Source organism: Nyctereutes procyonoides, unplaced genomic scaffold, assembly GCF_905146905.1.
Source record: "Nyctereutes procyonoides isolate TBG_1078 unplaced genomic scaffold, NYPRO_anot_genome, whole genome shotgun sequence".
NCBI classification, from domain to species: domain Eukaryota; kingdom Metazoa; phylum Chordata; class Mammalia; order Carnivora; family Canidae; genus Nyctereutes; species Nyctereutes procyonoides.
Window position 1 is genome coordinate 1,827,961 of NW_026575030.1, and position 19,964 is coordinate 1,847,924.

Consider the following 19,964-nt stretch of genomic DNA (forward strand, 5'->3'; position numbering starts at 1 on the left):
TGTCCCAAAAGGCCTCAGTGGGAACTCCAGCCGTGGTCCAGGAGATGGAGGGAACAAAGACCACTGGAAGGAGCCGGATAGGAAAGACGGCAAAAAGGATCAAAACTCCCGATCTGCACCTGAGCCAAAGAAACCTGAAGAAAATCCAGCTTCCAAGTTCAGTTCTGCAAGCAAGTATGCTGCTCTCTCCATTGATGGTGAAGATGAGAACGAGGGAGATTACACCGAATAGACCTCTGCATCCTGTGCTTTCTCCTAGTCACTCCACCCTGGAACATTCGAGAGCAAATCAAACCTCTATCCATACAAGACAGTAAAACTCACCATCTCCTGGAAAAAAAAAAAAAATGTTGCCCATGTCACACCTTTGCTCAAACCTTCATAGGAGCTCTCCACAGTTCTCAGCCCCATAGCCTTCCAGGACAGATTTCCTGACCTGGCCCCATCTCCAACAGTCCCTGCCTTGCCCTCTGTGCTCCGGAAATAGTTGACCTCTGAGGCAATGCTAGAGTTCTCCCACCTAACCTCTCCACTTCACATGCCTTTCCCACCAGATTCTCCCAAATTCTGCAAATCTTTCAAGGCTCAGCTCACGTATTATTGCCCAGAAGGAAATGTTCCCTGATGCCCCAGATTAGACTAAGACCCTTCCTGCCTGACAGTGACAACTATTAGATGCTTGTGGATCGTCTTCTTTAGACTCCCTGAAGACCCTCTTTAGCTCATGTGTCCGTCCACCCACCCACCCACCCATTTTTTTTTTATAAATTTTTATTTATTTATGATAGTCACACAGAGAGAGAGAGTGAGAGGCAGAGACACAGGCAGAGGGAGAAGCAGGCTCCATGCACCGGGAGCCCGACGTGGGATTCGATCCCGGGTCTCGAGGATCGCGCCCTGGGCCAAAGGCAGGCGCCAAACCGCTGCGCCACCCAGGGATCCCCCACCCACCCATTTAACAAAAATGCCCCAGAGCCTGCACTGGGCCAGGCATTAGGAATACAAGTTAACAAAGTGAACATGGTTGCTACTTCCAAGTAGCTGACGGTCCAGCAAGGGAGACAACAAGAAGGTACAGCAGCCCCCCCTACACACACACACACATACACACACGTGCGTGCACGTGCACAGGTGCAGCACAGTGTGGGCTCTAGAGCCAGGCTCCCTCGGTTCAAATACTCATTAGCTTTACAACCTGGGACAAATTACTTCACCTCTCTGTACCTTCGTTTCTTAGTCTCTAAACCTAGGACAGTCATACCTACTTCACAAGGTTGTTGGGAGGATCAAAAGAGCTAATAGATACAAGTCAATGGGAAGCACCCACAGCTCCCTGGCACATAATAAACACTTGTAAGACTCAGTTGTTCCTATTACTATTGGACCAGTGGGAGTGTTTATGACAGGTCCCATCCTAGACAAAGGGTCAGGTGCTGCATTCACCTCTGTATACCTATGCCTGAGAGAGAAGTTCTCAGTAAACGTTTACTGAGCCCGACAAAGATACTTCAGTGGCTGAGCATCAAAGACTTATAGAGCCAAATGTCACACTGGAGCGCATCTGACCCAAGTCACCCACTTTTGCAGGAAAGGCGAGGGCTCACGAAGCTGGTTAGTGGCAGGGAAAGCATGAGCCCCCAGACCATTGACTTCCCAGCTGATGTTTCCTGCCCCATTCCAAGAAGACCCTTGTTACCCGAGTCAGCACAGCTGTTCTGCATCTTCTACGGTCTGCCCTTTTCCACAGCAGACAGGCTGCTGCTTGCTACCTAGGCCACTGCATTTACCCCCCTGCTGCCCCTTCTCACATTTCCCCTGTTTTCTTCTTCTGTCTTATGGCCTATGGTGCTTATGGTCTGGATATTCAAAAGACTATCCGGACATGGTTGCATTCTTTAGGGAGCAGCTTAGACAAATCACAGGAGCAGGTCTCTCTCCTGGTCCCACTGGTTATTCCTGATGGTGGAAGGCTTTGTCACCAGAAAGTTTCATTTTTCTCACTTGGAGACTGTCTTTTTGGGGTGTCCCAAGGTCCAGAAGGCAGAGCCCCCAGGCACGTAGGTGTAGAAGGCAGGCCACGTAACAGCTTGCAATTGAAAGTCCAATTCCAAATGTCCAACCAAACATGTAACTCTCACCCATCCGCCTGCGTGCTCTATGTTTCCAGCAGTGCCTTTGAGTGGCACATCAGTCTTTGGCACTGCTGACTTGATGATGAATGGCAATCCAGCAGGACTTTTTTAGAGGCTGTGGCGTTCACAGAACTGCTCTGTTAGGAAACTTTTGCTTTCACACCTCAACGGGCCTAGAAGGCAGCAAGAGAACATGACACCGGGAACAAATAAATCCTGGAGAGCTATGTGATGTTCTTTATTACTTTTCATGGTTGGGCTGTAATATCAGTTATAAGTACCTTGAGCTTCATTTATCTTCATGTCTGCACCTCTGCTGAGTGTGTTCACACGTGTGTGTCTGAGGCTCACGGAGGCACAGAGGCTCCTCAACAAGCCAGAGTGTCCAATGCTGCCAGTGGTATCTATTCAGGTGCTGGGATTTCATTTTAACATCTCACAGTAATGAATACACCACACAAATCTGCCTTGATAATAAGAGTTGCGGATAGAGTGCTAAAAACAGGAGTAGTAAATTTCATCTACACACCTTACTATAGAAGAATCTACTATATCACTCTGTATCATACCAGCTACTGGCTATGAAGATGTTTGCCCTGGATATGAGATTTTATGAGTCTCACTTTATCTTTCTTGTAAATGCTAAAGCAGGCCCATTCTTTTAAAAGAAAAATGGAAAACCACTTTTTAGGAAGAGAAAAGCCATCTGCCTTCCCCAAAAAAACCCTTTCTACATCTTTATATGAAAGAACATCCCTACTAGACATTTCTCTTGCCAAAGGGAACTTTTACCTAGCCTCAGAGGCATTTCTCCTTGGCTCCATATCTACGACAGAACTCAGCTTCAGAAGGTTACTCAGCGTGTGCCTTACCAATTCATCTGTGGATGAGATAGCGTGATCTAATACATCTGATGGAGAACAGGCAGGCTTTGGAACCAGGGACCTGAATTACACCCCCAAACTGCACCCTATTAGCAAGGGAACCATACGTACCATCGATGCCTATTATCATAGCATAATCATTACCAGCATCCCCTTTTACTCTCAAGTGTTCAAGTTTGGGTGATAAAATTATATGGGCACCTTATGATTATGTGAGTCACCGCAGATAAAAAAGTTAACTTTGCCAAATCTCAGTTTCATATGTGTTCAATGAAAACAAGGGAATCTAATTTACAGGGCTGTCATCAGCATGAAATTAGACAATGGGCCCCAGGCTTGGTTCCCAGAAGTGCCCTGTATTCCCCTGAACACCAGCTACATGCCCAAGAGGTCCACTTTTGGGGAAAAAAGCATTACTCTGCAGGTGAGGTCCTCACCTTTCAATTGTCAGTTGGAGGACAGCACTTGTATTTTCCACTTTCCATCGTGATAAGGTCTCTAAAATGGGAACGGGATCTGTTTCTAGCAGCTGCACAATTAACTCTGTTGTCCACCCAACCAGGAGATGAATCACTCACGGATATTTAAATGCTTATCCTCCAGATTTTCTGCATGTTGTTTACTCCCTCCACAAAGGTAGGATTAAGATCAAAATTCATTCCACACCAAACCTCTATGAAAAACAGACCAAGGGACGCCTGGATGGCTCAGCGGTTGAGCATCTGGTCTTCGGCCCAGGGCGTGATCCCAGGGTCTGGGGTCTCCTCCCTGCGAGGAGCCTGCATCCCCTCTGCCTGTGTCTCTGCCTCTCTCTCTCTCTCTCTCTCTCTCTGTGTGTGTGTGTGTGTCTCATGAATAAATAAATAAAATCTTAAAAAAAAAAAAAAAAGACCAAGAAAGGTGGCTCAAAATGGAGGAGAGGGAAGAGTCTCCAAACTGAGCAAATTCACCAACCCTCAGCCAATGAAGTTGGTGAATTTCTTGCTTTCTCAAGTTTTTTCCCCAAAATACACACGGCCTTATGGATCCAATGATAGGACACTTCCTTGCTAAAAGGATGTGAGGTATCTCACTTTGAAAATCAGGCCAAGTGATGGAAGGTACAATGCAAAGTGAAGAAAGTCAGTCAGAGACAAATACCACATGATATCATTTATATGTGGAATTTAAGAAACAAACGAGGAAAAAAAAAGAGATGAACCAAAAAAACAGACTTTTTAAAAAAATTTTATTTATTTATTCATGAGAGACACAGACTCCATGCAGGGAGCCTGATGTGGGACTCGATCCTGAGTCTCCAGCATCAGGCCCCGAGCTGAAGGCAGACGCTAAACCACTGGGCCACCCGGGCTGCCCAAAAAACAGACTCTTAACTCTAGAGAACACACTCATGGTTACCAGAGGGGAGGTGGGTGAGGGCTGAGTGAAAACAGGTGATGGGGATTAAAGAGTAAACTTCTAGTGCGAGCACTGAATAATGGACAGAATTGTTCGATCACTATACTGTACACCTGAAACTAATAGAATGCTGCATGTTAATTACATTGGAATTAAGATAAAATCATAATAAACAGGCTATACATAGAAAAAAACATACTTAAAACTTAAAAAAAAAAAAAAGTAGGCCAAGTGGTACCCACAATCTGGCACATAAATCTCTAAGGACAATAGGTAACTCACGATCAACAGAATCTTGCTGTTCCATTTTACAAAGACAGAGATGCTGTCATTTCAGTAATAAGCTTATTAAATACATGTATGTCCTCTTTAGTCTGACATAAGCTGTAACAATACCACATAATGGGGCTGCTCCTACTTCCTGACCGGGGGGGGGGGGGGGTGGCTTTTACTCAATGAGAAATTTGATCAATAACCCATGTAAAAATAAGGGTTAAAAATTTGAAACTACACAATTCTAATCTTCAGCATATTTTTTGAAACAAAGCATAAAAAATATTCCCATTATTATTTAATATGGCTGTCCAAGATACTAATGTTGAATGAGTGAAGAACCCTCCCTGTGCTCAACTTCTAAAAAATTAGAGAAGAAATGTTCAGCATTTTCATGCTCTAAATATAGATTTAGAAGCTGTGAGAGGAAAAAGATGCACATGGCAGCACAATGACTCCGTGTCTGGAGGACAGCAAGGAACAGCGCAGTGTGGGCTCTTCTGTGGCAAAGTCATTTCCTATTAGGAGAAGTTTCCAGAAAGAGAAAAAAAGTTGAGGCCCTTCCCAGGAATCCAGTCATAGCTGCAGCACAGCACCCTTCAGGCTGGACTCATTGGGTGGCAAGGTGGCAACCAGACACCTACAGAGCTGTCTACCTCCACCCAAACGCTAACTTCTAGGAAATGCCCTTCCCCCACAAGCCAGATGGTAGCAGAACACCCCTGGTAGCCATTTGTGCAACATATTTCTCAAGCAATGGGGTATTTTTTAGAGTTGGTTGTGATTATGCAACTCTGAAGCATACAAAGAGGAAAACAGAAGTTGGTATGTATATAGGGAATAGTCTTGCGGAATGGAATGTCCGTGGTTTTTCTCCACTTGAAAAACTGAACCAGAAATCACACTTCTGTTTAGGATTCAGATAATCAGTATGTTTTGGCTTTAAATGCATCATGTACCTTGTACTGATCAATACAGCCTTGCCGGAGGAATATTCTGACAAACTTGCCTCCTCATGTCTGATAAAAGAATGAGCCGAGGGTGAATCAAGCTCAATTCTTTGACCAGTTCCGGTCTGAGAAGAAAATAAGCCAATTGGGGATAAACCCACACCCCTTCCACACCCGGATCTGGCAGTTTTGGGGAAAGGCTGGGTTACAAAGAGGTTAACTCTCAACAAACAGAAGAGATAGGGGAGAGATGGGGTGTGCAGCACTCAATGCTGTGATTTCTGTACCGCCAACCCCTCGGCAGACTGGGAAGGACCACAGACCCCTTCCTGTGAATTTTTCAAATACATAAAATGAAATACATAGGATTATGGAGGAAGTTAGTTATATTTAGGCACAGTTACCAAATTATCTTTTAAATTGTGATATAACTACACATATGCTTGTTTATTAATGTGTGAAATAACACTATCTAGCAGCAGGTGTAATCATCACCACCATTTTAAAGTATTGATATTTCAAGATATCTGTCAGACATCTATAATGTGATATGAAAATATTGGATTTCTACTGGTGAAATAGTCACAGACAATACTAATATTAATGTGATTTTTGGCCAACATTCAAAAGATAAGAATTGCTCAACACTAAGGTTAGTGAAAATCAAGGTGTAGAATTTCCCGTGCAAGCTCACAGCTTGAGCTTGAAGCCTGACAGTGCGGTCTGCAGTAGTTTATATGAAACTCATGTGATAATCTGATTTCATTCTCTACTCCTATGGCTCTTCCACGGGAGAGAATGATGAGAAGGCCCACAACCGAGCCCTGGATCGGCAGGAGCCAGAAACCACATATAGGGGAGGGTGGGCAGTATGCACCATGGAGAGTCCACCATCCACAGGGAGGAGCTGGATGGGGCCAACATGTCTATTCCTTTTTTCACAGTCGGCTGCACAAAATGCATGAGACAGTTTTCTTATTTTCTAAATGGTCAGTGTTAAGAGTATTTAATTCAGTTGGATCATTAGGCTAGAAGAAAAAATAACTTTACAAAATCACTTCTCCTAATGCAGTGTTCTAACCTCTATCAGCCCTGAAGCTCCCAGCTTATATATAGCAAACTTCTAATACCCTTCTATTGCCTCAAATCAACTTCTTAGATAACCCCCCTAAACACAATTTCAAACATATCTACTTGTTGCCCTAAGAATAATATAAATGAGAATAAAAGGAAAATAATCCTAAACCTAACAGGTATTTCAATATGCAAATAGTTGGGTGAGACCAATCTAGGAGGCATAATGGGGTTATTAGTTGCTTGTGTTCTGGTGTAAACATCAGAAAATGGGTCGGCTACAAATGAGGACTGAACCTGGTGACGTGGTGATGCCAGGGGTGGTGTGATCTTCCAAAATGGCAAACATCTCTTGGTGTATTTCCCGATGAAACAAAGCACAATCTTTCTTCGTCAGCTGAGAAAGTCAATGCTTACCTAAAACATAAAAAATGTTCTTTGTACATGTAAGGCAGGGCCTCTAGGTTAAGGCGGTAAACAGGTTTTGTTGTCTGTGATTACCTCCAAGTGGGGCATGGGATACATTTCAGAGGATAAGGCTGTTCTAGGGGTGCCTCAGTGGCTCAGATCATGATCCCAGGGTCCTGGAATGAAGCCCCAAGTTGGGCTCCCTGCTCAGCAGAGCGTCTGCTTCTCCCTTTCCACCTGCCCCATCCCCTGCTCATGCTCCTGCATAGTGCTCTCGCTCTCTCTCTCTAATAAATAAAGTCTTAAAAAACAAAACTATTCTACCCGCCACAGATGGGTAGCATCCCTGGTCTCAATCATTAACAACCAAAACTTCCCCACAGATTTCTAAAAAAAAAAAAAAAAAAAAAACCCATAAAACTCCCTGGAGCTAGCCAAAATCCAAAATGCAATTCCTAGCTATGCCCACCTCTGGGTCAGGTCAAGCTGGGCCACTGAGGAGATACTTCCCAGGAAACTGGAATTGGTGTTACAAGAAAGATTAGTCTTCCTGGGAGACTTCCCCAGTAGCTAGAGTTATCCAGGGTCCTGCCCTTGGGAAAAAAAAGGGGGGGGCACAAGACATGGGTAGTAGAATTAACCAACCCAGCAGAGGACTCAGAGAGGAAGGAAAGGCGGTTCCTGGAGTTCCCAGAGCCTTGAGAGCCCATCCTGCTGGAGGCTCCGGGCTCCGGCTCCTGGGGCCCTAATGTGAATTCTCCACTTTTACTGAAGCAAGCTCCATCAGGTTTCTATTGCTAGCACTCAGAACAGTCCAACCACCTGCCTGAACTAAGGGGAGGCAGCTAAGATCAAAAATACTCAGGGGGCGCCTGGGCGGCTCCGTCCATTAAGCATCTGCCTTCAGCACAGGTCAGGATCTAGGGTCCTGGATCAGCCCTGCATTGGGCTCCCTGCTCAGTGGGAAGCCTGCTTCTCCCTCTCCCTCTGCTGCTCCCTCTACTTCTACGCTTTCTCTCTCTCTCCTTCTCTCTCTCTCTCTCTCTCTTTCTCTCAGATAAATAAAACCTTAAAAAATACCCAGAAGAATCTATTCTAGCATCAAAGAAGCTACCTTATTTAGGGGTCATTTCTCAGATTTTACCTACTCTCTAGGCTATAGCTGAAGCTCATTTATTTTGATTTCTTTCTCACTTCCAATAAACAAATGAGTCAGTGACCATTCTTTACCTGGTATTACAGATTCTAGAAAGATATATCCAGGTCATTCTGAAGCCTTTTCTGCCTCAGCTCCTTTCCATCAATCTCATTAGCCAAACAACATAAATAACATCGTCGTCCTTCCTTGACAGGCTTGGAAAATTTAGGTGTCAGAAAAATTTGGCCTTTAAGGGCCTAACTGGGATCTGAATGAAAAAATAATGTTTTCCAAAGTCTTTCCAGCCTCCCAAAGTCTATGATTTAATGTGTTTAAAGTTTCTTATGTTCGGAACGAATACCACCCTAATTCAGAAATGCAGTAATAAAGACCAACTGCCAGTAAGGTGTGGTGAAAAGAAGCTACCTCTGTTTCTCTACCACTTGCACTAATGGACTCCATTATAACACAAAAAAAGGCCCTGCTGCAATCTAATGAATAAATAACTAGTCCTTGAATGGAATCTGTGTCCATTTTAATTCCAGCTAGTTTCCACAAGAAAGCCTCATTTAAATTTGAAAGGGGGGGTAGATAATATTACTTAAAATGAAACATTTTAGAAATGCTTGGAAAGTGTCCTATATAAGTCAGTCAGGTAGGATGTTAAATCGCAAAAACGTTAATTGTTGAATCTAAGTAAATAGAACAGAGAGTCTGAGTAGGTGACGGGAAAGGGGTAGTTTTCACATGTGACAGCTTTGTTTAGTGTAATTTCCAGAAGACTATCAAGAGACCTAAAGGTCACTTGAACAGTGTCATCCAAATGGAGGGTCGCAACTAAGTGATAGGTTATGGAATCAGTTCGGTGCAGCGGTCAGAAAACTTTTTCTTCAAAAGCCAGGTGTGAACACTTTAGCCTTTGCAGGCCTAAACTATCCAACTCTGCCATGGGAGCTTAAAAGCAGCCATAAACAATCCATGAACAAACAGGAGTGGCTGGTTCTTTTTTTTTTTAATTTATTCATTTATTCATGAGAGACACAGAGAGAGAGAGAGAGAGAGAGGCAGAGACACAGGCAGAGGGAGAAGCAGGCTCCATGCAGAGAGCCCGACCTGGGACTCGATCCCGGTGTCCAGGATCAGGCCCTGGGCTGAAGGTGGCGCTAAACCGCTGTGCCACCCGGGCTGCCCCGGAGTGGCTGGTTCTAATAAAACTTTACGAAATAAGCAGCAGGCCGTAGTGCTGACTCCTGACCAGCATTTTTTAAGTCAATGAAACAGAAGGGAAAGCATCTGAGGGCATCAGAGGTAGAGGGGTAGACCCTGTGTCTTGAAACTCTTGCTATTATATACATTTATATGTGAGTTAAAGAGTTAATATGTATTTCTTGCTGTACCTTGGGGTCAAAGCCATGGTGCTAGAAATTAACAAATAGTTTGAGGAGAAAAGGCAAGTCTGCTTTGGACTTAAACTGATAAGAATTTAAAAAATATTCATATTAAAAAAAAAGAAAAGAAAGAAAAAAGGGTACAATGGGCAAATTCTTGAGCTTACAGTATAACCTTAAAAGAATATTTTAAAATGCATTAAATTATTTTTTTAAGATTTTATTTATTTACTTGAGAGAGCACACAAGAGAAAGAAGGAGGCGGAGCCCAATGCAGGGCTCCATCCCAGGATCCTGGGATCATGACCTGATATGAAGGAAGGCACTCAACAGACTGAGCTACCCCAGGTGCCTCAAAATGCATTAAATTTTTAAAGAGAATATTAACTAGTTACATGAGCAGTCCAAAATGATCTTCAAAAGGACACTAAAAATACTTATTATGCTATTCAAACACCTGATATGAGGTGTGTAACAGTTAGTAGTTGCCATGTAACAAACCTCCCCAGGACTCAGTGGCTTAGAACAACAATCATCAATTGTTTCTACAACTCCATAGGTTCACTGGGTGGTTCTGGTGATCTAGGACAGGCTTAACTGATCTTGGCAAGACATGCTCAGGAGACTTACACACCCAAGAGTTCAGCAGGAGGCTGGCTGGTCTAGGGTGGCCTCGGCTGACACAACTTGGCTCATCCCCATGTGTCTCTCAGAGCTCTCCATTAGGCTAGCCTGGGAGCATTCTCATGGCAGTGGCAGGGATCTGAGACAGCAAGCCCAGCTGTGCAAAAGGCAACTGGAAACACACAGCCTCTCTTAAACTCTGTTTACGGGAATTTGCTAATATCCCACTAGCCAAAGTGTCACACGGGCCAATCCCAGCGGTGGGGGAGGTGACAGAGGGAGACTACAAAGTTATAAGGCAAAAAGTGTAGCTGCAGGGAGGCCATTAATTGCAGCCATTAGTGCAATCAGTTTACTACAGGCCACAGTTACTGTTTGTCATCACCTTGGCAGAAGCAGAGAGATTTGACATTATTTTACATTTCCCCATTACCATTTCTCATTTTGTTTTTCCATTATCACATCTGAGGCAGAAAGTAAAAAGAAACCAGGCTTTGGCATCAGTGAGATCCACTCTTATATCCTGTCTCTGGCACTTCTGGCTTCACGACCCTGGGCAAGTTCCCTCTGCACCTCAGTTCCCTCACTGCAGGAGGTCCGCTGAGGACTGCATCAGGCCGAACACGTAAACGTGCACAGCTCAATGTCCCACCACGGCAGGACTCAAATCCTAAATACCATTTTGAAAACAGTTCATTTTAATATATTCAAAAACGATGAGGGCCAGGCCAACGTCCTATATGACACTAAAGCTCCATGACAGTAAGATAGAGTTCTACATAAGAGTAAAAAAACATTTCTTTCCAAAGAGTTTTGAGCAAAGAAAAATGGCCCCAGAGATGTTCAAGTCCTAACCCCTGGAACCTGTGAATACATTACCTTACAGGACACACAGGATTACATTAAGGACCTTGAGATGAGGAGATCATCCTGGATTATCCGGGTGGGCCCAATCTGATCACATAGATCCTTGATATCAGAGAACCTTTCTCAGCTGCAGTCAGGGGGCCAGGTTGATGGCAGAGGGACAAGAAGTCAGCTCAGCATTACCAGTTTGGACGGTAGAAGAAGGGGCACACTCTTACCAATGTGGGCCGTCTCTAGAAGCTGAAAAAGGCATGGAATCGGATTCTTCCCTAGAGCTTCCAGAAGGAGTGGACATTTGATCTTAGCCAGAGTGGCCTGTGTTAGATCTCTGACCCACAGAATTATAAAACAATAAATATGTATTGCTTTAAGCCACTAAATTTATGGTTATATGTCACAGCAGTAACAGGAGTATATAATCTTGTAATCTTTATATTGAAGGCTGAGAAGAAGCAAACAGGAAAGTCTTTCTGGAAGCCATTGGAGTGGGAGAAAGAAACTAAAACTCGGAGAACACTACGAGGCATGGCATCCAAAATGGAAAGCTGCATCTGATTCTGGGTGATAGGGGCAATTAGAGAAAAGGCATTATGATAGAATAAGCAATTCATCATGGAAAACACTTTATTGCAGTCTTAGGAAAGTGCAATAAAATTACCATCCATACGATCTTCAAAGACGTCTGTAGCTAGAACTCTGACAAGCATGTGCTACAGAAAAGCCATATTAACAAAATCTTTCCACATAAACTTTCTAGAGACTTCTTTTAACTGATGGCTACACCAGATCTGCAGCTCTAATTGGCTCACTCCCACTTCCTTTTGTAGATAATATGACAACAAGGCAATATGGCCTAGTGGTATATAGACACGGGCGCGCACGCGCGTGCGCACACACACACACACACACACACACACACACACACACACACAATTTCACACAGAGTCCCAACTTGTTGGGTTCATAAGCCCATGAATCATGCTCTCAGTAAGGGAGAAAAAGATATCTATAGAAAGTCCACTGATTAATTTAAATGACAGAACCATAAACAAGCACAACCAAACAGGCCCTCACAACTAGAAAAATACTTAAGCACATGAAGGGCAGATTAAAGAAAGCAGAGTTAGATAAGCAGGCTGAACTCAGCCAAGAAGGCACACTAGAAGAATCCCACAGATGTAGGAGAAGCTAAAAGATGCCTCATTTGACACATGAGGAACCGGAATCCTAGAACATTGAATTGGCCTGCGTGAAGACAGCCAGCTATCTGCAGGGGCCAGCCTGCCATGGTGGGACTTTACCCATGATGCCCTTGCTGTACCGCTGATCGTGTGACTGGCCATGTGCACAGGCTCTGTGCCAGGTGATGGAGCTTCCACATGCTTTCTAGAGCTCTACACTCCTTTCTGAGAAGTCCCTCGGGTCAGATGTATTGGTTTTTTTTTGTTTTGTTTTGTTTTTTTTTTTTTTTTTTTTACTGACCTAGGAAAAAACTGGGCCTTTCTGAAGTTTATTGGACATCAGAAAAGCAAATACAGGAAGGGGGGAAAAAGCATAAGGAATGGTGAATCCACAGAAGAACAATGATTAACATTCAGCCACGAGAGAATTAGATCTGTATGTGCTAAATAATGGATGATGAATGATCACCCACATAATGTCACCTCTGGAGACCCTCCCTCTCCAAATCCCCACTTAGTGCTGCCTCTAACCCCGGTGGCTCTGAAAAATTACAGGAGATGGGGGCAAGGGAGATCCCACAGAAGCACATTAGAAATACTAAGAAATGTGCTGAAGGAACGCAGGAACATCATACTTAGCATGAGGCAGAGACAGTGCTCTCCCAAACAAGATGCGTAAGAGAAAGAGTCGGTCATTTAGAAAACTCATTGGCATGAGCGCTAGTAAATAAAAAAAAAAAAAAAAAAAAATCGGAATTGAAAATAACAGATGGTTAAGGAAGAAAAAAAAAAAAGCAGCTGCAAGGAGATTGATATCAAACTCCCTGTTCTTTCGACGAAGTTGTTTCGCAGGGAAGCGGTCACGAAGGTGTGTACACAGACCGTGGCCCAGTTTGTGGCAGGGTAAATCCGCAGCCACATTCCCTGGGCACCGGGCCAGGGCACCACACTACTCCGGGGCCTGGTCATCTTCTGCTCTCAGGATCTCCATTCCCCAAAGGAAGACACAGCTTCACAAGGGGAAGCGGGTTATTTTTAGGCTGAGAAGGACCAAGGCTTTTTACTTCTAAATATACAAGAATAAACATCCCTAAAGAATCGTGATAATAAAGGGTTGGTTCTTCTTAGGTAAGCATTTCAACTGTCTGCCGAAGGGAGCCTACCAGCAAAAGCAAAAACAACTTGAGCTTCTCCTCAATCTTTTTTTATTCAGTAAGGGAATCTTCTTTCTTTATTCCACACCTCCTTCGCCATATGCAGAGGATTATACAACGTTAGGACTGAACAGAACTTTGGAGCTCATTCAATCCCCTCTTACTTTTCAACATAAGAACTGAGGCCCAACGTGGTCACATGGGCTGAATTAATGTGTTCTTCATTCGCATACTGCCTCCCAACTGAACTGAACTCTTCGGTGTGGGCCCTCACTAGGACCAGACTTTAAACTCTGTGAGCAGCGAGGGGCTATCTGTTAACCAGAAATGTTCAGAATCAGGAACAGGCAGGCGCCCTAGGAGGCCCGATGCCATCCTGGTCGTGGGTAAGGCATAAAATAAAAGGAAATGGTGCTTGCTGTAACACCCAGCTGGAAGATCCCACGGAGCACGGTGATCCCCGTGGTCAGAGAAGTATCTTCTGCAATCTTTCCAGGATCCCACGGACACTGGGGATGTGGGGACTTGATGTGGGGATTGTCACTGTGGGGATGTCCTCACTGGCCCTTTATTGGCACTGTGAAGAAATAGCCCCGAGGCCTCCGCCAGGTCACCCCTTACTGACCCCACGCTCCTGTAGAGCGGAAATCGATGCTGAGCAAGGCCAGGAGCCCACACACGCACACATACACACGCACCCACCCACACATGCACACTTACTGAAACAGAAAGACACAAAGAGAAAGAGAGAAAACTTAAGAGTGAAATGGAAAATCCAACCCAGACTGTATTCTTAAGATGGCAAATTTAAGGACATGAGGAAGGGGACACGTCACTTAAAGGCATTAATGTAGTCGTTCAGATTCTCCTGTTTGGGGATGGAGAAAAGAAGTGGATCCCCACCAGATCCTAAGGGGAGGTTGGATGCGAGCTCCCAGGCAGAGGAAGTTCTAGGAGGAGGAGGAGGGAGAGACGCCAAATGACCAGCGCATTTGCTTCCTGAATCATGTCTCTAGACAAAGGAGACACAGAACTGTTATCATTTGTTATCAATTGTTCCTTTGGGACCAAGGGTCAGACCTGAAAATCTGGCTCTGTCACTGCTGCCCACTGGCTGAAGAGACTTCAAGGAAGCCCTTCTCGCTCTCTGCACCCCCAGGCCCAGGCCCTTGGCTAGAAAGAGAAGGAATCTGGAAGGATCTCCCTGAGCCACTTATCAACCCCTGAGTGGCTAAGGTGCCTCTTGGCTTTGGTTGGAAAGAAAGTGCTGGCTGCTTCGGGGTGAGCCTGCTAGCCTCCACTAAGCATAACCCAGCTAGTGTGGACTCTGGACCTAGACCACCTGGGTTCACATCCTCGCCCTGCCACTTGCTAGCTCTGGGTGACCACACAGTTTCACAACCTCGCAAACACCTCAGAGTCCCAAGATACAAACTGGTAATGACCAGTGTCCACCTTACCATGGTAGGGAATGGAAAAGGAAATAGGAAGGAAGCATTTGCAATCATGTCAATTATAGAAGGTAAATCTTTCCATCCCATCTCCATTGTCCTGCCCAGTTCTTGACATTCTCCATAAGGACACATAATATCTGTCACGATTGCCAACACAACACATTCCCATGGGTGGACGGAGCCGTGAAAGAGATCCAACATTTTTATAGTGGAAGACTGTTCTGTGTAGGATACTTATGAAAAGCATCTTACCAGCGTGACAGGACTTATAAGCTGTCTGTGCTCAGAACTACAACACTAAGGAGTGCAGCTGAGACAGGAGTGGGTGGGCGGCACACATTTCCTCCAGGGCCAGCCACAAAAAATCACAGAGGGATGCAAAAGAGAGGCTGTTATTCTAGTCTAGGGGTAACCTTGAAGTGCTGGCTTTTTTTTTAAAATAAATCAAATGCAAACACCAGTATCTAACTCGTACAAGTAGTGAAGCACCTGGATATACCCCACTCCTAAGTTCATGGGCAACAGTGTAGAGAAATACTCTTAGCCATCCCCTACAACCACCCCAACCGGGGCCAAGGTCCAGCAGGCCTCAACACAAACATGGCAGTGGTGGGTAGTGCAGTTCACAGAGAGAACTCCCCTAAAGCCAGCCAGGACAGCTTATCCCCCCTGCCTGTCTAGATTTCTCAGGCCGTACAAAAGGCCTTGACAGGAAGGCTCCTGTTCTCTTTCCAGAAGGTTATGTGTTCAGATAAGAGAGTGCTGGGATTTTGAAGTGATCCAGTGATCCTTCCAACCCCTCTCATGCACACATAGCTTTCCAGCTTTCCAGATGTGACAAAGCCGGGGAAACATGAATTTGACTGTAGCACTGAAAAAACAAACAAATAAAATAGCCCAAGTAGGCAAACAGAGCTCAAGTGCCCACGCTTCCAGCTGAGAGGACATGGTTAGAGTATCAAGGCTCCTGGGACCCACCTTGGCGACCTTCCAAGAGCTATTAGCTTGCATCAACACACTGAGAGAGAAGGTCAGATAAATTAAAAGTTCAAAAGGTAATTTTGAAGAAGGACATCTTTATCCTCAGCACCGGCACAGGGTATGGCTCGTGGTGGCTGCCAAACACTCAATGAACACACCCGCAGCTGGCAGAGAGGTCACATGGTGTTCAGACTTTTGATGTTGAAACAAGATGCCATATAGTATGGGAGAGGACGTAGATTAGAAACTTTAAGAAGGGTTGGGGCGATCTTGACTCAATTTCCAACACATTAAAAAGTACAACCATTTTCCGGTTATTAAGAGTGACTCTATGCCTCAAAGCACTTAGGAACTTTAAAGGCACACTAGTAAAACTTGCGCTGACAAGCACCAAATTTACTTGTGACCCAAACCTTTCAACCCTCCCCCACAAGGTATCCTCCCCCCAAATATAAAATTATTTCTTCTCTTTTTTAAAAATACCTGGATTCTGGAACACACAGATCTTCTGCCAGCCAAAGCTATCTGTCAACCCTTCATCTGCCACAGGGACCCTTTTTCAAACTTTGGCATACACCACAACAAACCCCCGGGGGCCAAAGCTCCTGACAGTATATGCTTTCCTGAGATTCACTATAACGATATCAACACAGAAATCCCCGCTGCCACCACCATCACCACCCCACCTTTCTAGAGCCAAGAGGCCAAGACACACAAGAAGGAAGGGATAAAATGAGTCCCCGCTACTTTTTATATCTCTTGGGGAGGAACAGGGCAACTGGCTGTCTGGATGACCACTGTGTGAGAAAGGACAGGAACTTCCCAATGCAAGTCTTATGATGACTGCTCTATGCGGTTTTCTGGACATCTCTGCAGGGTGCCCCGGTCCCTGTGTGTCTCCTGCCAAAATCAATCTGAGGGTGACCCTGCAATGACTTAGATCCCAAGCCACATGGAGCATTTGGAAAGGTAGTGTTAAAAGGATTGTGAGGAGCCACACTTCTCAGGGAAGGAGCCAAAGGCCTCCCCCACCCCCCAGGCTAGAATCATAGGGAGACTCTGGCATTTCCACGCTTTGGAGGCCAGCTGGGCAGAAGGCTGCTTTAGTTATTTTTAAACTGAGAAAACTGAATGGGAAGGGAGAAAATTCGAATTCCTATGATCTCCTGAGGTCCTTTCCAGCTCCAAGATGCTACCCAAGAACATCACATATGCACATACTTCTTTATAAAAACGTATATATACATACATATGTGTGAACATGTATATGTACTGTATCCACACTTCAAACACAAAGCACTTGAAATGGGCACTGCTGAGATCAAAAAGCCCATGAGCTACTTGGCAGCAGGGCTAGAGCGCACAGATGCCACTGGCAGATCCGGGCAGCGGCCCCCAGCCCTCCTGCCACCCCAGTCCGCCCTAACACCACCCTGCGGCAGCTGCCTGTGTAGATGCAAAGCCCGCAAAGCCGCAAACCAAACCAGGACACTGCAGACTCCCTTCGCCTAGTGACTCTCGCCCTAAGTGATCCAAACCCAGGCAAGCTGGAACAAAGGTGGAGCCTAGACCTTAAGTTCTGGCACCCAGCTCTGCTAGAGTCAGGTGTAGGCCCCGGAGCTCCCTTCTCCTTTCCTCCCAGCTCCTAAGAGGGGTAAAAAGGGGTCCTTCCCTCTGTCACTTTGTTTTTTCAGGACGCCTCCACTGGACTCTGGCTGCCCAGGCAGCAAGTTGGTTAACTGAAGAAAACTAGAAAGGCCTCTAGGAAACGGCGCTGCGCCCTAACCCTAACAGTGCCAAACAAAGTTAAGGCTGCTAATCTCAGCCCTGAACAATAACATAACAACAAAAAGGATCTGCAGGAAAGAAGAAGTGGGGAGGCGGTAGGGGGGGGGGGGTGAAAATTCATTTATCAAGACGGATCTGTGATGGGTTTGCCTGACATGAAAAACTGCCTTTTGATTTCTTGAATCAAAATCGAGGTGGTTCTGACCCTGCGTCAAGGCTCAAGGTGCGGGGGACACAGCTGGCGGCGGCTGGGGGTGGAGGGGGGATGCTCTCAGAGTCAAAACCAACCAAGCCCCTCGGGGCCTGACAACGGACACGGGGAGGTGGGGGGAGGCCCCAACTCCCCACTGGCCTCTCTTTAGGACGAGATCCTTGGGGCTCCTACCCGAGGGTGCGCGTCTCTAGGTGCGCCGCTGTCCTCCCACCCGAAGCCCACACAAGCCTCGGCTTTCCCTGCGCAACTTCGCAGCGCCCTCGGCACCCAGCCTCCCCTGGCCGGGCCGGAGCCGGGTGCTAACGCGTCTGGATGACCTGTCTGGCCCCGGGCCTGGGCCTCGACCCCGCAGCCCGCGGAAGCGCCGGCCCCGCCCGGTTCCCCCGACTCCTCGCCGGTGCCCCCGCCGCGGCCGGACGGCGCGCGCCCCTCCGCCCCCGCCCGCGCCCGCGCGGGAGCTGCGAATCCCGGCTTTGTGTGCGCCAGCGGGTGTGCGCCGCGTCCCCGGCACGTCCCCGGCACGCCCCCCGCCGCCCCCCGCGCCCCCAGCGCCCCGCGCCCGCCGCCCCGCCAGGCCTCCCACCCGGCCTCGGACCCGGCCGCGGGGGCGGTGGGCGCCACGGGCACGCGGGGCAAGAGGGCGGGCGCCGCGCCCCCCCGCCCCCGCGCCCCCCCGCGCCTCCCCGCCCCCCCGTCACCCCCGCGCCCCGCCGCCCCAACTCCCCTCCCGGAGCGGCCGCGAGCGGCCGGGAGGGGGTCGGGGGGGGCCCGCAGGGGGCGGGGGCCGGGCGGCTCGCGACTCGGCAGGAAGTTCCCCGGGCCGCACTGAGCATGCTCTCGGGGAGAGCGCGCGGGTGTGGGCTCCGCTCCCCGCAGCCTCCCCGGCCGGCAGCCCCCGGGGGCGGCCCCGGCGCGATCGCGGGCCCACGGCCCTGCCCGGGGGCGGGGGGCCGCCCCGAGCCTCCCTGGCCCGCAGCCCCGAGCGTCGCCCGCCGCATCCCTCCTCTTCTGGGCCCGGGGCCAGCCTCCCGTCCTCTCCCTCCCACCGGCCCGCGGCCGAGCCCGCCCTGCGCGCCCGGGGCGCGGGGACCCCAGCCCGGCCCGCCCGCAGCGCCACCCCGCCGGGCTCCTCCGCCGCCCGAGCGCCCCTCTCCGCCCGCGGCTCGGCCCCCGTCCGCGCCACCCAAGCCTCCTCCGGACGCTCCGCTGAAAAGCCCACAAGCCCCCCCCCCGGGCCTCGGGGGCCTGCGGTCCTCCCCGGGGACGGCTGCCCCGGGCAGGTGGGCGTCAGGGCGCGCCCCCCGCGGCGCCCCGGGGTCCCGCAGGGCGGCCGCAGCCCGGGCACCCACGCAGGCGGCAGCCCCCGCCGCGCCGCCCCCGGTGCAGGCGCCCCCGCCCGCCCGCCCGCGCCGCCCCCCGCGGTCCCCTCCGCGCGCATCTCCCCGCGGGGATGGCGAGCCCGACGCGGTCGCCCCGACCCGCGGCTCTCACCTCCTGGCTGCACAGCGGCCGCCGCAGCAGGAGCGCCCGCCGGCCGCCGACCCCGCGGGGCCCGGGACGCGGCGGGGCACGGGCTCGGGCGCCCCGAGCCTGCGGCGCGGCTACCTGGGCTGGATCGCGCCCCGGGGCCGCCGCCGCCGCCGCCGCCGCGGGAGCCGCGGGAGCCGCGGGAGCCGCAGGGCCGCCGCCGAGCCGGCCGCGGCAGGGACGGTCTGCAAACTCCCAGCCCTGGCGGGGCCGCGCACGTCCGCCCGCTCCCAGCCCGGACGCGGCGGCGACGCTCCTCGGGCTCAGCCTGGCCGCGCGGTGGGCGGCGCGGCGGGGGGGGGGGGGCTGTCCGCGTCCGCAGTTTCTTCCAACGCCCCCCAGCCCGACGTCCCCAACTTCTCCCCGCTTCTGGGCTCGCGGCTCTGGGAGGCAGGGATTCTGGCCGGGGACGCTCGGCAAACTCCCCGCCCTCCCAGGCGCAGCGCTCAGCCAATTCGGAACGCCCCAGCTTCAGGGGCCGTCTGCAAAGTCTCAACCCCGCCGGAGAGGGCTGCCAGCAACCTTTCAA

General features: G+C 48.8%; 1 protein-coding gene across 7 annotated transcripts in view; it reads right to left on the bottom strand.

The window, feature by feature from the left end:
- The window catches only part of MGAT5 (alpha-1,6-mannosylglycoprotein 6-beta-N-acetylglucosaminyltransferase), a 336,949-nt gene extending 317,414 nt beyond the window's left edge, over positions 1 to 19,535 (bottom strand). For all 7 annotated transcript variants that reach the window (XM_055315894.1, XM_055315891.1, XM_055315888.1 and 4 more), the window contains exon 1: positions 19,400 to 19,535. The gene's annotated coding sequence lies outside the window, so the exon portion shown is untranslated. The remainder of the gene's footprint in view (positions 1 to 19,399) is intronic.
- Positions 19,536 to 19,964: the final 429 nt, after the last annotated feature.